A 15904-nucleotide genomic window follows, 5' to 3' on the forward strand; every position below is an offset into this window, starting at 1 on the left:
TCACGAATGCAAATCTGATGATAACCCATACGAAGGTCAAGCTTGGAGAATACTTTAGCACCTTTAAGTTGCTCGAATAGCTCATTGTTGTTGGGAAGTGGATACTTGTCCTTGATTGTCTTCTTGTTTAATGGACGGTAGTCGACACAGAGTCGGTCCGTGCCATCATTCTTCTGGACAAAAAGAACACCACAACCCCATGGAGATGAACTCGGTCTGATCAGACCCAGACGCTCTTGTTCATCGAGCTGTTTCTTCAATTCCTTCAGCTCCTTGGGTCCAAGCTTGTATGGACGCTTGCAAACGGGTTCAGTGCCCGGCTCAAGATCGATAACGAACTCAACTGGCCGGTGAGGAGGCATACCCGGAAGCTCTTCTGGAAAGACATCTTGATACTCACAAACGACTGGAATTTGAGAGATGGCATTCAACTCGCCCTTCTCATTGAGAGAAAATAACCGAATGGTTTCATCACGAGCGGCATAAATGATAACATCCTCAGAAGAGTCTGTCAATTGAATTTCCCTGGAAGCACAATCAAGTTGAGCCTTCTGCTTAGAAAGCCAGTTCATCCCGAGAATAAGATCAATATCCGAGTCACCAAGAACAACTGGAGAAGACAGAAATTTATAGTTCCCCATCTTGATGGAAACATCGGGAGCAACCAAACTAGAAGTCAAAAGCTTTCCCGGAGAAACAACTTGCATAACTTTGGATAAAATCTCTGTGTCAACATTGTGCTTCGATGCAAATGGGTATGACAAGAAAGAATGTGATGCACCAGTATGAAATAAGACTTTTGCAGGAATATCATTAACTGAGAGATTACCCATTATCACATCAGTAGATTCCTCCGCTTGAGCTGCATTCATCATGTTCACCTTTGCAGACTTTGGATTATGCTTGACCACTGCATTGCTGGAAGATCTCACAGGAGGAGGAGGCGGAAGGCGCCTTTGGTTGAAGCATTTGTTAGAATAGTGACCTTTCTGCTGACACTTGTTGCAAGTCACCTCTGAGAGCGGACGGTGATAAGGAGCATTCGACTTTGGAGCTTGATTCTGAGACTTGTTCTGATAGCCAGAGTTGGAAGAGCGGGAAGATCCATTGCCACCTTTGTTCTTCTGCTGGTAAGGCTGACGAAACGGAGGAGGAGGAGGCAACCAGAACTTCTGTTGCTTAGCAGCCACAAGTGAGGAAGAAGAAGACTGAACTACGTCTCTGACTCTCTTCTTAGAAGCCTCACACTTGAGCTGAGCAGCCAGTTGCTTCAGTGCCATGTTATAGAATTGATCAAACTGAGTAGGCTCAACAAGAACGAGAGCTAACTGCAGATCCTCTCTAAGGCCACCTCTGAAGTGATAGATCATGCTCTTTTCATCAGGAACATCTTGTTTAGCAAAGCGAGCAAGTTTCTGAAACTGGATGTTGTGTTGATACACGGACATGCTGCCTTGCTTGAGATTGCGGAACTCCTCACGCTTGCTCTCAACAACACTTTGTGGAATGTGGTGCGCTTTGAAGTCCCGATAGAAGTCAGTCCAAGTGATCACACGACCTCCTCTGGAATCTTTGTATTGTTGATACCAATCAGCAGCTTGGTCCTTGAGCTGAAAAGAAGCGAACTGGACATAGTCCTCAGGCCTGACAGTGCTACATTCAAAATGCTTGTTGATGTCCACGAGCCAATCATCGGCATCCGTGGCCTCGGCACAGTAGCTGAAAGACTTGAGCTGATTTGCGAGAAACTGGTTGAGGGTAGCGAAATGAGGCTGATTGTTGCCTTGACCTTGATTCCCTTGATTGCCTTGCCCTTGGGTGCGTTCTTGCAAGAGTTGCAAAATCATCTGAGCATTGGCGTTGGTGGCTGCCATGATAGCTTGCCATGCCTCCGGAGGCGGAGGTGGTGGCGGAGGGTTCGCCTGACTCCCTTCATTGCATTCCGGATTCTGACGCGTTGGCGGAGCCATCCTGAAGAGGGTGACATCCATTAGCATCTTGATAGACAAATAGACAAGTAGAACCAACAGATAGAAATTGCAACATATAGTCTTCACAATAAACATTCAAACGAAGATGAACGAATGAATTCCATAGTAAATCATCACACTTCCATAAATTGAGAAGCCACTTAGAAAAAGGTATGGAAATGACATTTGACTTCGAAGCAACTCGAATACCACAATTCAAAACCAAACAAAGTATTGGCTTGCAGAATAAGCCGGAACAAACATATGATAGAGATTTCGTCCGAAGTTCTCGTGGAAAGGCGGACCACTAGACGTCGAACCCCGATCTCATATCATGCGTCTGTCGAAAAGATATCCTAAGAGCTACTTGAATTCCCACTTATAAACTCCCAAAACTTTCTGGTTATGCAATCTGGTGTTGGGGATACAGGGGACACAAAATATATCACCCAAACTAGCAATCCCTAGATCCAGCTGTATCCATCCGTCAACACATAAGCAAGAAACCTTCGGAAATCGTGTACCTCAACCTTCGAAAAACATCCGTTATACGAGTTATGGCAATACTCTCGAACTCCCGCCCCAGTACTGGGTGGCGTCGAGGTGATCTCACCAACAACTGCATAAAAGAGATTTCGATGTCGGCGAAACTCAGGTATTCCAGAACTGCAACGGTAAAATTGTGACGACAACACTTCGGAGCTCAACTCCCCGGGACACTGCCACAACCCCTAAATGTCAGGAGGCACCAAGAACAATGTTCTCGTCACAAAACCATCGGAACGATTCTAAGATACCCGCGTGATCTGAAAAAAAATTTAGTGAAATTTGAGGAGAGAATAGTCAAAACTTCTACGTCAGGAGGCCTCACCAGAGCGACGAAGGGACTGAGGAGTAAAAAGAATCCTACTCTCTGCTATATATAATCCTAAGACTCAAAACATTTTGTTCTAGACTCAACAACACCAGCGATTCGATCAAGCAGGGGGCTCCTAAGTCGGGGATGGCTCTGATTACCAACGCCCACGATGCGGCTATATCTCCCACGTGTCGAGGCACGACTTAGAGGCATAACCGCATTGTGGTTTTGTCGCAAGAAGGGTCATCTTCACACAATCCCATGTAATGAACAAGAATGGGATAACGAGAGTTGGCTTACAATCGCCACTTCACACAATACATAAATATAATCCATACATCATCCAAAATACACACATAGACCGACTACGGTCAAAAACCAAATGAAAATAAAATAACCCCAAATGCTAGATCCCCGATCGTCCCAACTGGGATCCACTACTGATCATCAGGAAAAGACACATAGTAACGACCACGTTCCTCGTCGAACTCCCACTTGAGGTCGATCTCATCATCTGCACTGGCATCATCGGCACCTGCAACTATTTTGGTAGAATCTGTGAGTCATGAGGACTCAGCAATCTCACACCCGCAAGATCAAGACTATTTAAGCTTATAGGAGAGGATGGTGTAATGAGGTGGAGCAGCAGCAGGCACTAAGCATATATAGTGGCTAACATACGCAAATGAGAGCGAGAAGAGAAGCAACGGAACGGTCGTCAACTAGCAATGATCAAGAAGTGATCCTGAACTCCTACTTACGTCATTCATAACTCAAACCGTGTTCACTTCCCGGACTCCGCCGAGAAGAGACCATCAAGGCTACACACGCGGTTGATGTATTTTAATTAAGTCAAGTGACAAGTTCTCTACAACCGGACATTAACAAATTCCCATCTACCTCATAACCGCGGGCACGGCTTTCGAAAGATAATACCCTCCAGGGGTGTCCCAACTTAGCCCATTATAAGCTCTCACGGTCAACGAAGGATAAACCTTCTCCCGGAAAGACCCGATCAGTCTCGGAATCCCGGTTTACCAGACATTTCGACAATGGTAAAACAAGACCAGCAAAGCCGCCCGATGTGCCGACAAATCCCGATAGGACCTGCACATATCTCGTTCTCAGGGCAACATCGGATGAGACATCCTACGAGTAAAACCAGACCTCGAGTTTCCACGAGGGGCCCCGCAGTCTACTCAGTTCGGACCAACACTCGAAGGAGCACTGGCCCCGGGGGGGGGGGGGCGGTTAAAATAAAGATGACCCTCGGGCTCGCGAAAACCCGGCGGAAAAGGCTTAGGTGGCAAATGGTAAAACCAAGGTTGGGCCTTGCTAGAGGAGTTTTATTCAAGGTGAACTGTCAAGGGGGTCCCATAAATCACCCAACCGCGTAAGGAACGCAAACTCAAGAAACATAATACTGGTATGATGGAAACTAGGGCGGCAAGAGTCGAACAAAACACCAGGCATAAGGCCGAGCCTTCCACCCTTTACCAAATATATAGATGCATTAATTAAATAAGAGATATTGTGATATTCCAAAATATCCATGTTCCAACATGGAACAAACTTCAACTTCACCTGCCACTAGTAACGCTATAAGAAGGGCTGAGCAAAAGCGGTAACTTTGCCAAACAACAGTTTGCTAGGAAAGGATGGTTAGAGGCTAACATGGCAATATGGGAGGCATGATATAGCAAGTGGTAGGTAGCGCAGCATGGCAATAGAACGAACAACAAGCAAAGCAAAGATAGAAGTGATTTCGAGGGGTGGTCATCTTGCCTGCAAGGTTCTCAGAGTTGTCGAAAGCTTGATCCTCGTAAGCGTACTCAACAGGTTCCTCGTTCACAAACTCGTCTCCCGGCTCTACCCAAAACAAGAACACAAGCACGGAGCCACAATCAATCACGAGAAATGCACAAGCAACATGATGCAAAACATGAATGATATGCAAGACATGATATGCGATGCATATGCGTGCTCCGGACGAAAAATGATGAACAAGGCAGTAAGTTGGCAAAACAAGCATGCCACTGGAACGATGAGATGATTTCGGTCGAAATCGATATAAAGATCACCGGAAACGGATGCACGGTTTGCAAATGGCAAGCAAAACAAGAATGACACGAATCTGTGATTAACAACATGATAGCACTTAGAGTGCAACAAGTAACAATATTACAGCACTCCAACGTAGCAACAAAGCATATGGCAGTAATCTACAGGAGATGCTTGACAAAAGATGAACACTGAGCTACGGCCAGATCACAACATAACAGGTTCAAACAAGCATGTCAAAAGTGCAAAAGATATCAGGTTCACAGACTTGGAGAAATTACTGGACATGGCAGAAACAGACATTATGAGGGCATCTTGGTGAGCTTGATGCACTCACCACAAAGCAATGCATGAAAAAACAAGCATACCTACAGCAAGATGGCAAGTTTATGAAGCTATCCATGGCAAGAGCAAATACGTAGCATGTATGGATCAAATACAATAAGCTTGGCAAAATTGAATAACACGTAAACAATCTGCCAGAAATATTTTATAGCAAAAGTAGAGCAAGATTAAGTCATGCTATGGCACTCCGTAATTGCAAACAAGGGAAGTAATGGATCAATTACAACAATATCTACAAAACATCCTTACTGAACATCACCAAAATAAGCATGGATCTCTCTCTAGCCACATGGATACATAGCAACAAAATAACAGCAGACTCAGACTTGTACTAGTCACCACAGAGATCGCAAAAAATACAAGGCATACACCACTGGAAAGATGGCATGGCATACAACAAAGCACATGTAGAGCTCATGCCCATAAGATGCACAGATTAAATGCAACAAAAATAACAAATCACCAAGTTCTGATAAGTAACAGCAGATAACAGCAACTAGCACTCTTGCACCAGAGATTTGGGCATCAAGATGGACTCAAATGAACATGGTGCAATGGAACAAAATGAAGAGCATCTCGAGGCGAACATTTCGATATATTACACGCGCAAAACGGAGCTATATGGAGAGAGTTATGATGCGATGAACATGTGCAAATATTGTAAAATCTTAAAGACTTGGAGAAAAACGAGGGGAGAGAAGTAAACCACTGGTCGTTTGGATCGGGATCTGGCCGGATCCGAGCTCGGGGCGGCGGCTCGCCGGGGCGGTTGTCGGAGCAGCGGACGGAGAGGGAGGAGGAGGAGAGGAAGGCGGCGCCGATGTGGGACTCGGGGAGGCGCGGGCGGCGCGGAAGCCGCGGCGCCGGATGACGGAGGCAGTGGCCCGCGGGAACGGCGGCGATGGCGGCTGGGCGGCGCCGGCGGAGTCCGGCAGGCGGTGGCGAACAGCGGCGGCGCGCGCGGCTCGGGCCGCGGGCGGGGAGCGGGCGGCGGCGCGGGAGGAGCGGGCCGGGGGGGCTGGCCACGGGCCTCGCGGGCCTCGGCGGCGACGCGGGACTGCTTGCCATGTGGCTGCGCGTGAGTGGGCGAGGGCGGCGGCGGGTTCGTCCGGCGGCGGTACGGACACGTCCGACGGCGACGGGAGGAGCTTCTAGGGTTTGGACTGCGAATGTATTTCGGGAGGAATGCATATATATAGCTAGAGGGAGCTAGGAGACTCCAAATGGAGTGCGGTTTTCGCCCACACGATCGTGATCGAACGACCTAGAGCATGGAGGTGAGTTTGCTGGGTTTTGGGCTGGTTTTGAGGGGGTTTTGCTGCAACACACAAACAGACTTTGCGGTTACCCGTTTAACCGTTGGAGTACCAAACGACCTCCAAATGGAACGAAACGTGACCGGTGGTCTACCTGTGGTATACCAAGGCCACTTGACAAGCCTCGTTCCATTCCGAGAACGTTCAACACCCGCTCACGAAAAGAAACAAGAGGAGTGCGCCGGAGGAGGTGGCAGTGCCGGAATGCAAAACGGACAACGGGGAAAATGCTCGGATGCATGAGACGAACACGTATGCAAATGCAATGCACATGATGACATGATAAGAGATGCGTGACATGAACAAAATGCAAAACGAAAGACAAAACCCGACCACAGAGGGAATATCATAACACATAGCCGAAAATGGCAAGAGTTGGAGTTACAAATATGGAAAGTTACATCCGGGGTGTTACAAGGAACTAACCTTGTGCTTGGCAAGGAGGCCCGCCGTCAGGCCTCCCTCCATCACGAGGTACCAGCAGGCCTTGCGGCACTACCACAGCCGCAACATCCGCCCCCGGACCCTCGAGGTCGGAGACCTCGTCCTGAGGCGGGTCCTCTCCAGGCAGGGCCTCCAAAAGCTCCCGCCCATGTGGGAGGGCCTCTTCAGGCTGGCCCACATCTCCAGGCTAGGCGCTGCGCACCTAGAGACAGAGGACGGGGTCCCGGTGCAAAACGCCTGGAACATCCAGCACCTCCGCGAGTTTTGCCCGTGACACTCACACATAATAACGAGTGGGGCTGTACACACCCTGGAGTCTCCCGGTGCGCCATTCCACAGCCTCGCGGGAGCTCCCACCCACGACCAAGTGGAAGCCTGTAACACCCCAAAAATTTAATCAAATTTTATTAAGTAAAGTTTGGTCCGAAATAAATTTTTTGAGCTATATGAGCTCAGTTATTAATTTCAGAGCTTTTCTATTTTATGTTTTACAAAATTCTTCCCTTCATAGAAGATTATTTTTGTGAAATGTTCTGGTCCTTGGTTGTTCCGTAAATCATTTGATTTATATCATAAATAACAGTAGGAAACATTTTCATAATAAAATTTGCCACAAACAATTCTTTTACTAGTATTTTCAATGCTTAAAATGCTTCTATTGCACTACAAGTATTTTAAATATTTGCTTTAAAATCCCAAAAAATTATGGGACGTGAGGTGATGCCTATAAATCACTTTTGTGCAAAAACCTAGCTATGTCTCTTGAAAAGTTTGAGTGAAACATCCTCTTTTCAAATTCTGTCCCATTCTTGAGTTATAACTGCAAACCCTCTTTTTCCTAGCTCCAATGATTCCGAAACTCTTCCATCTTGTAGTCCTTCCAACCAAAACCATAAATCCAGCAGATCAGCTCCATTGGAATCTTTTTAGTCCACCAAACATGCCTCTAAAGTTTCTGTCCCGAACTGAATTCTGGTAAAACCTGCACTAGCAAGTTTCTCATCTTACCAAACTAACTCCACTAACATATCTATCATCCAAAGAGACCTTATACGTACTGCCAAATTTCATCATCAACAAAATCTCCAAGCTAGCCCTAGCATTTTTTCGAGCACCTTGTGGGCATGACAGAAATGTTGCCACTTTCTAACTTACACTGGACACTTGGTCATTTGGCCAAACCAGCATGTCCATTAGCTCTCTCACAACTATTCTAATAGTACTGTTAATTTGCATTGGCATCAGATGCTCTAAAGCATTTTGTCGAGCACGCTACGTGCATGTCCGGAGCGTGTCCAGAGCGCGCGTTTGGCATGCGTCAGCACCGAGCTGCTGCCACTGCGCTGCTGCCTCCCCCTCTCATCCTGTTCCTTCTCTGGATCTTCTTGACCAACTCGAAGCTCGCCGACACCCTCGCTTGGCCCCTAGCGCCGCCCACCGCCGTCCACGACGAACAAGACCGCCGCCCGACGAGTCCCGCACGACCACGTCTCTGCTCAACCTGCGTGGCGCGTCTCGAGCAGCCCAGCTCCTCCCAGGAGTAACTGCGGGCGACCACCGTCCTCACCGGCCACTCTGCCGACCTCAACAGCCTCACCTGCCGCCGTAATGATCGCCGCCGCCATGCTTATCCTCGGGACAGCATGGAGCCGACCCCCTCGCACTATAAAAGCTTACCCCGAGACCTGTCAGTCCATCACCACCTCTCTCCCTCCCTCACTAACCGACCCATAGCGGTAGAATGACCGGAGCAGGTCGTCTTCCCCAACTCCGGCAACCACGACCGCCGCCTCTGTCTCGTTCATGCCGAGGCCATTAGGGCCTCCCCCTCTCCACTCTCTTCACCAACAGCACCCTGGAGCACCCACGAATCCAACCCACCTCTCGATTCTGCTCAGGAGCCGCCGTAGGCGAAAGCTCAATCCCACCCGACGCCACCGTCCGTCGAAGAGCTCGCCGCCGGCGACTCCCTCCACTCTGGCGACCAAGGAGGGGACCCACGTGTTCGCCTCAACCTACTTAGCTCATACGTGGCCTCGGTTTTCCGAACGGTGCCGCCGTTCGCCGGAGCTCCGCCTCTGTTCGGCCGGAGAAGGAGGCGCGCGCAAGGACCGGTCAAACCTAACCAGTGGGCCAGCCGGGCTCACTGTCAGTGACCCAGCACTGTGCCAGCTCGTTTTGAGTGGAGGCGTATTCCTCAAAGTACGTCTCCTCCTCTGGAAAGCGTGTTCCATGAAAGCGCAATCTCTTAAGTACGTTTTCCTTATTCTGAAAGCGTATTCTCGCTCGAACTGTTTTCTTTTTCTATTTTAATTTAAAATCCAGATTTGATTTGACTGGCTCTAGTTTTTAAACCACAACTCCAAATGACTTGATTCTTTTTCTAGTATTTCTCAAATTTCATCTAGTTTATTTTAGTATTTATTTCAAAAATTTCCAAACAACTTTTATGTACTGTTTTAGAATTATGTGGTAATTATAATATTTTGAAAATAGGAAATGGAGGGGAGATATATTTTTCAAAGTTTTGGAGTGCACCCAATCTTTCTGCATGCTAGAGGCAAGCATTTTGAACACATGATATGGTGACTGCATAATTATTTGTGGCATGTGTATTTGAATTATGAACATGTTGAATTCCTATAGAGTTTGCATATTGTTGGTCATACATGCATGATCCCCTTGATGGTATTTTCTTTTCACTTAAACATGTAGTATAAGTGAGTACAGTTACTTTCACGTGCCATATGCGCCAGTGTTGGTCCAGGCTAATTTGCAGGAAGAATCAGTCACGAGAAAAGTGACTGTGAGACTGAAATCTCGTTGTGACGAGAGTGATCAGTGAGGGTATGTTGGGACATACCAGGTGGTTATCCTGTTGGGTACTGCCAATGAGTTACATTGTGCTAACCACTGCAGGAAAACTTAAACCTCCTGAGTTGACCGTAGATCGAGTCTTGTTCCGGTAACCCCCATACTGGTTTCGTGCTACCACTTGTCCCCGCCATAGGCAGGGTACGGGTCAGTAAGTTGTTAACCCCTTTCCCTGCACATACCGTCCAGAGAGGCCACGATGAGGGTTTCCAGGTACCGGCTGCAATGCCAGTCATCGGGCCAGGGGGCATGGGTGTATCCGGCTGGGCCGAGAGGGGGACACCCCTTGTAATCCACGCGTGTCAATAGTGATCCCATGCTACTCGAGACGATGGTCTCCCCGCCTTAGAGTTTCTCTTGAACGATGCTTTGGTTGATTCTTGGCATCCGGAAAATTAATCTGGTGTGTGCTAGTCAGGTGTGTTTTCAATCCAAAGGCCGTAACGGGAATTAGTCAGCGTCTCGGTGCTGGCTAAAGAAATCCTATACACGTGGGTAAAGAGTACACCCTCTGCAGAGTTATATCTATTCGAATAGCTGTGTCCATGGTTAAGGACTACAGTCTGGGTTGGTCAAGTGTCGGTCTTAGTGTCAGTCTCCGAAGTAAATAACTAAATTGATCATGGATCGTTCTGCAGGGTAATTATTGTCACTACTGGTGCCATTTTGAATATTATTGATGATATGAATATTGTTGTGGACTAACCTTTTCCTCTTATGTTTAACCTTGAGTATCTCTTGGGATGGCTAGACTACCCGGGATACTGAAGTTTATTTTTTTTATTTCAGAGTATCACTTGGGATGGCTAGTCCACCTGGATACTCATGTTACTATTTTACTTATAAGCCCTTTATGAGGCGTCGCTCAGACACCCGACTGTGGCATCCATTTTCAAGACCTTACGAGGTGTCGCTTTTAGACACCCGTTTGGCATTTCTTTTCAAGATCTCTCGTGGCGTCCCTTGAGTTCTCGGGCGGTCTTGTCTCGCCCGATTCTCTTTTAGACACCCGTTTGGCATTTCTCTTGGAATTTCTTGGGCGGTCCAACGCCCAACGTTCCATTTCATTTCTTTGATTCACTAATAACATGACTTATTTTCTGTATGAATATTTGTCAAGCCATGCTTTAATACTCAGTCAGCACATGCATGCAATTTAATTCATCATGAGCATATGCATCCGGTATATCTTTTGTTCTCGATGTTTCCAAGTACATTCAAACGTACTCACTGGCTTGTCCCTGGCTATTGTCTTGGCCAGATCATGACTCAGAGAGGAGCATTACGGAGACTCCCCCGCAAACTAGGATTCAGAGATAGCAGCCACGTGAGATAGGAGTTATCCAGGTCAGCTGTTCCTGTGGGAATGGAGTCCCATCAACATTGGAGATCCACGAGTCGCTTCCGTCATACACCACTAGAGATCCTTGTTATATTAATTGGACCTTTGTGGTCTTGTATCCAATCTCTTGTAATTGCTTGGAATTCTATATCAAGGAAATGTCCACCAGTAACAGAAATCCTGGGGCTGGTGATGACACAAGGGTCGTTTACTGGGATTTATATCCCGGAAATCCAGCCCCGACAACCTTGGTATCAAAGCCAGGCTGACCACCGGCTAATCCTATCTTAGTCTGGTCACTATCCCTAGGTTTCCACACCGTCCATATCCTTTCTTATCCACCGTCAAGCTCATCCTATCCGATAGCCTGCACGGTGGCGAGCCGACATCTTTTTGATAGTCGGTGTCGAACCTATCGTCCTAGGCCATAGGCCGTGCACCCGTGGCCGACACCTGAGTTGTCCCATCCGCAAGCGTGCGATGGAAGACTCCACTGGCTTATAAGGGAAGCCTTGCCCGAACTCAGCACATCACAACTCTCACTCGCACCCTGATTTCCAAACCACCAAGATGCGTGGTCCCATCGTCCGCAACGAGACCACCGCATCCGAGCTTGGAGATTTCATAGCGATCCTCGCTAATCTCACTCGTCGCGCTTTTGGCGCAAACGAACCCCCAGAATATGTTGTGTACCAGGAACACACAAGTGATGCCATTCATCACTTCTGGGCCACGGTGCACATCTACGGGAGGTGCACCACATCAGAGCATCCCTACCAGTTCACCGGAAGGACGACCTCCGACGAGCCCCAAGCCATCCTTGTAGCCCGAGAGGGTATAGTTCATCTCCGGCATTTGTCGCCGAGGGTTAACACTCGCCCTTTCTTCTACTACCCTAGTCGTGAAGGCTATGGTAGCCCGACCCAGGTCGCCAACGGTGACCATGAGTCGGATCCTGCTCTAGTGCATCTGGTGCACTACCTGAGAGTGCAAGAGGCACTATTCGATCAGGTCACTAATGACCTGATTGCGACTCGCGGGACACTTGCTCTCCTGACACCGGTGAGAAGTGAAGCTACAACCAACACTGACACCCTGATAATGCTGCTTGGGAGGCCAGTTGAGCCCCCAAGGTCTGCTCCTGTCATCTATCCGGGCAATGCCTCCGCCTCCCCAGGAGAACTCCATCGTCTCTTGGAGACGTACTCCAATGGAATTATGACCACGAGACCCCACGAGGGGCATCATCGCTATCCCAGCACTACAGCTCCACATCCCAACCCGGACAACTCCGACACTGAAGCTCACGGAGAAGCCTCGACATCTACAAGACACGCTCGACTAGATGTCAACGAGGTGGACTGAGTCCACCAGGAGTGTTATCAAATCCTAGTAGTCTTGTTGTCTTGTATTTTCAAGGTAGCAATCGCATGGCGTAGCGAGCTTGTAAAACTACCTGTGTGCCATTGTTGTAATGGTACTATGTGTGATATAGCATAAATGGTTGGCATGTGGCAACAGAGTAAATGCTAGACATAACTGCCGACACGCATAGTAATACGTCACACTCCTTTTGAGAAGTGGTGTCCGAGAATTTGACTTGGACAACCCTATGTCGGAGCCGATGCACAAGTCGTACCAGCGCCGCATCGTGTTTCCTAACCCAGGCACCTTATAAGGGGTCGTATTCATGCACCACACCAGCCACCACCACACTTGAGCACCACTCTTCTCTATACATCCTTCCATTTCTCACCCCGGAGCCTACCTACGAACTCCAGATGCAAGCCCTGGTAGTTTTGTTAAGGTTTTGTGGGATCTGACCCGCAATACACTTGGTTCCAGCTACCCACCTCAGTATGAGTTGTTCAAAATGAGGATCACCCCTGATTCCTCGAAATACTGGGCAGTTGTGCACATCCCACGAGAGGATTTAAATCAAGGCCCTCCATATGTTGTCTTCGTCGGGAGATCCATGCCAATCTCAGGCATGGCTATTGAGGCTGCTGCTTATGAAGCAGTTACCCGTCTTCGATTCACTGTACCCGCTGCCAGTGAAAGGAAATACTACTATTTCCCGAGCCGCGCAGCTGCTGGAGCAGAAGCCACTTTCCACTGTGAACGTATAGAAAGAGACCCAGCTCTGGCTAACCTCATTCAGTATGTGATGGCCCAGGAGCATCTAACCCAGCAATTAATGGATTACCTCCATTATCTTACTGTCCTGAATCCCCACATCGCCATTGGTGGACCACCATGGCCAACTCCGGAAGGGCGTGTTCTTCGTTTACTTCCTTCACTTCCCCGGGAAGAAGAAGAATGTGCCACAGCACCGGGAACCCTTCCACAAGACCCTGTATGTTGGGGATATTACTACTAGGTGTAAACCGGCCAAGGAAGCCGGGTTATCCCCATAATGGATTGTTTATACTTAAAAGCCCATGAAGACAGGGAATAAAGCGGCTTACTACAGAGACTCGAAGGCCCGAGGCCCAAAGGTAGATTAAGGCATGTAGTTATAAACCGCCATGTAGTACATAGCTTGTATTGTAAGATATGACAAAGTAGAGACCGAGCCGATATGTGTATAAACCGGCATCGGGACTCTGTAAGCCGGCGGGCGTCGACCTGTGTATATAAAGGCACGACCCGGCGGCGGTTCAGGGAAAACAGATAACAACTCGAGACTCAGGCAAAGCATATTTGCTCCCTGATCATCGAAACCCCAGCAATTCCATCACAACTAGACGTAGGCTTTTACCTTCATCGTAAGGGGCCGAACTAGTATAAAACTCCCGTGTCCCTTGTCCGGTTTAACCCCTTTAAGCTAACCCATTGCGATGGCTCCACGACTAAGCCCTTTCGCTAGGACATCTGTCGTGACAATTCCACGACAGTTGGCGCCCACCGTGGGGCTATCGCGCGATGGTTTCGAGTTCTTGAAGGACAATTTCGAAGGGCTCAAGGGATACGCCGTGGGCCGGATGACCAAGAGTCGTCGCGGCAAGCTCTACATCGACGATGCAGGCTGGGGCCCCGAGGCCGGCTCAATCGAGTACGGGTACCGGGTCCCCTTTGGAGGAATTCACGTCTTCATCGGCAAGATCAGCGAACCGGGCCCTGAGCCGGACATCTGCACCGACCTCATCGAGACGGCTCAGCGTGCAAGCCCTGCCTGGGTTCAGCCCGCCGTGAAGCGTGCGTTCGTAGGCTTCATCAATGGTGTGGAACTTGAACCGGCGTCCGATGGCGAGACCGTCGTCCACTCAGATGACGAGTCGTCCACCGGGGAGACCGAGTCACTGTACCAACTGCAAGATGGCCAGTTTGGGGGCTATTCCGATGGCGACAGTATTCTGGACCCCTTTGAACCGGCAAACCGGGTTGCGATCTTCATGGCTGGAACTCAGCCCACATTGCAATCTTCAACCGCGGCAGCAATAATTTCCGGATCGGCAGCTGGGGCGGGAGGCACCGCGCGCCGGCCGGCCCAAATCTTGTCCGATTTATTGGACGCCTGGACGGCCTTACTGACCACACAAGTTACCGCCGATACACATGATAAGCATAATGCGGAGGTGGCTAAGCTGCAAGATCAGATAACCCAAGCTAAGGAGGACTTAGCAGCTGAAGAAACCAGGATGGCTGAGGAGCGGGTCGCTTTAGAGGCACAAGCACAGCGGATTCAGGCGGAAAATTATCGACTCCTGTTGGATCAGAACGCTTCAAATGACGTGTTAAGGAGAAGGCATCGGTCACGACTACCACTGGTTTACGAGGCAATGAATCTCTTTGGAACGCCAGGAGCAGGAACCAGTAATCCGGCAGCGGTGAACCGGATTGAGGCGCCGAGAACCGGAGCACCGGATCAGCCACGGATGACGGATCCCCCCCGACAGACCCATAACCCGCCGCAGATTGTACCGGCACCGCCGGGTCACTTCTCCACCCCTTTGGATAATATGATCGCGGCCGCATCATGATTAGCCGCTATCCCAAAGGAGGGTGAATCCCCAGCGGCGGTTGAGACGCGGCGCGCTAGGGATATTCTTCAGACGGCTATGATGCAGCAGCAGGCTTATTCATACAGCCGAGACAGAATTCATTCAACCCCACGCCCGAGCCGGAGTTATAGCAGGCACATTGATGAACCGGTTGTGTCGAGCAGTGCGCGGAACCGAGACGCTCCTCGAGGGCCTAATCCGGCGCGTGGTGGGGCACATGCTCAGGATGTGGTGAACAACGGAGCACGTCGTGAAGCTGAGTTAGCTGCGCAGGACCGTTAGCTCACTCTGGTTTGTCCGGTGGTTTCCATAGAGCAAGGCCTTACTTTCAGCTCTTGAGGGGTGCCCTGCCTCGTCCCGGCTTTGCGCAACGTACGGCTGCCCAAGGATTTCAAGGGCCCCCATAAGGTGCCTAATTACACCGCTGATTTGCCTCCCGAGTCATGGATCGAGAGTTATGAGATGGCTATGGAGATGTTAGATGTGGATGAAGCGGCCTGCGCGAAGTATTTTGCTATGATGTTGGATGGAACAGCTCGCACGTGGTTGAAAAGCTTACCAGTTAATTCCGTTGGGTCATGGGCTGAGCTAAAAGCCCGGTTTATAGCCAACTTCAAAGATACGTGCAAACAGCCTATGTCAATTGTGGACTTAGCCGCCTGCGTCCAGGGTGAAGGCGAGTCAACAAC

Source organism: Aegilops tauschii, chromosome 7 (genome assembly GCF_002575655.3).
Source record: "Aegilops tauschii subsp. strangulata cultivar AL8/78 chromosome 7, Aet v6.0, whole genome shotgun sequence".
Classification (NCBI taxonomy): domain Eukaryota; kingdom Viridiplantae; phylum Streptophyta; class Magnoliopsida; order Poales; family Poaceae; genus Aegilops; species Aegilops tauschii.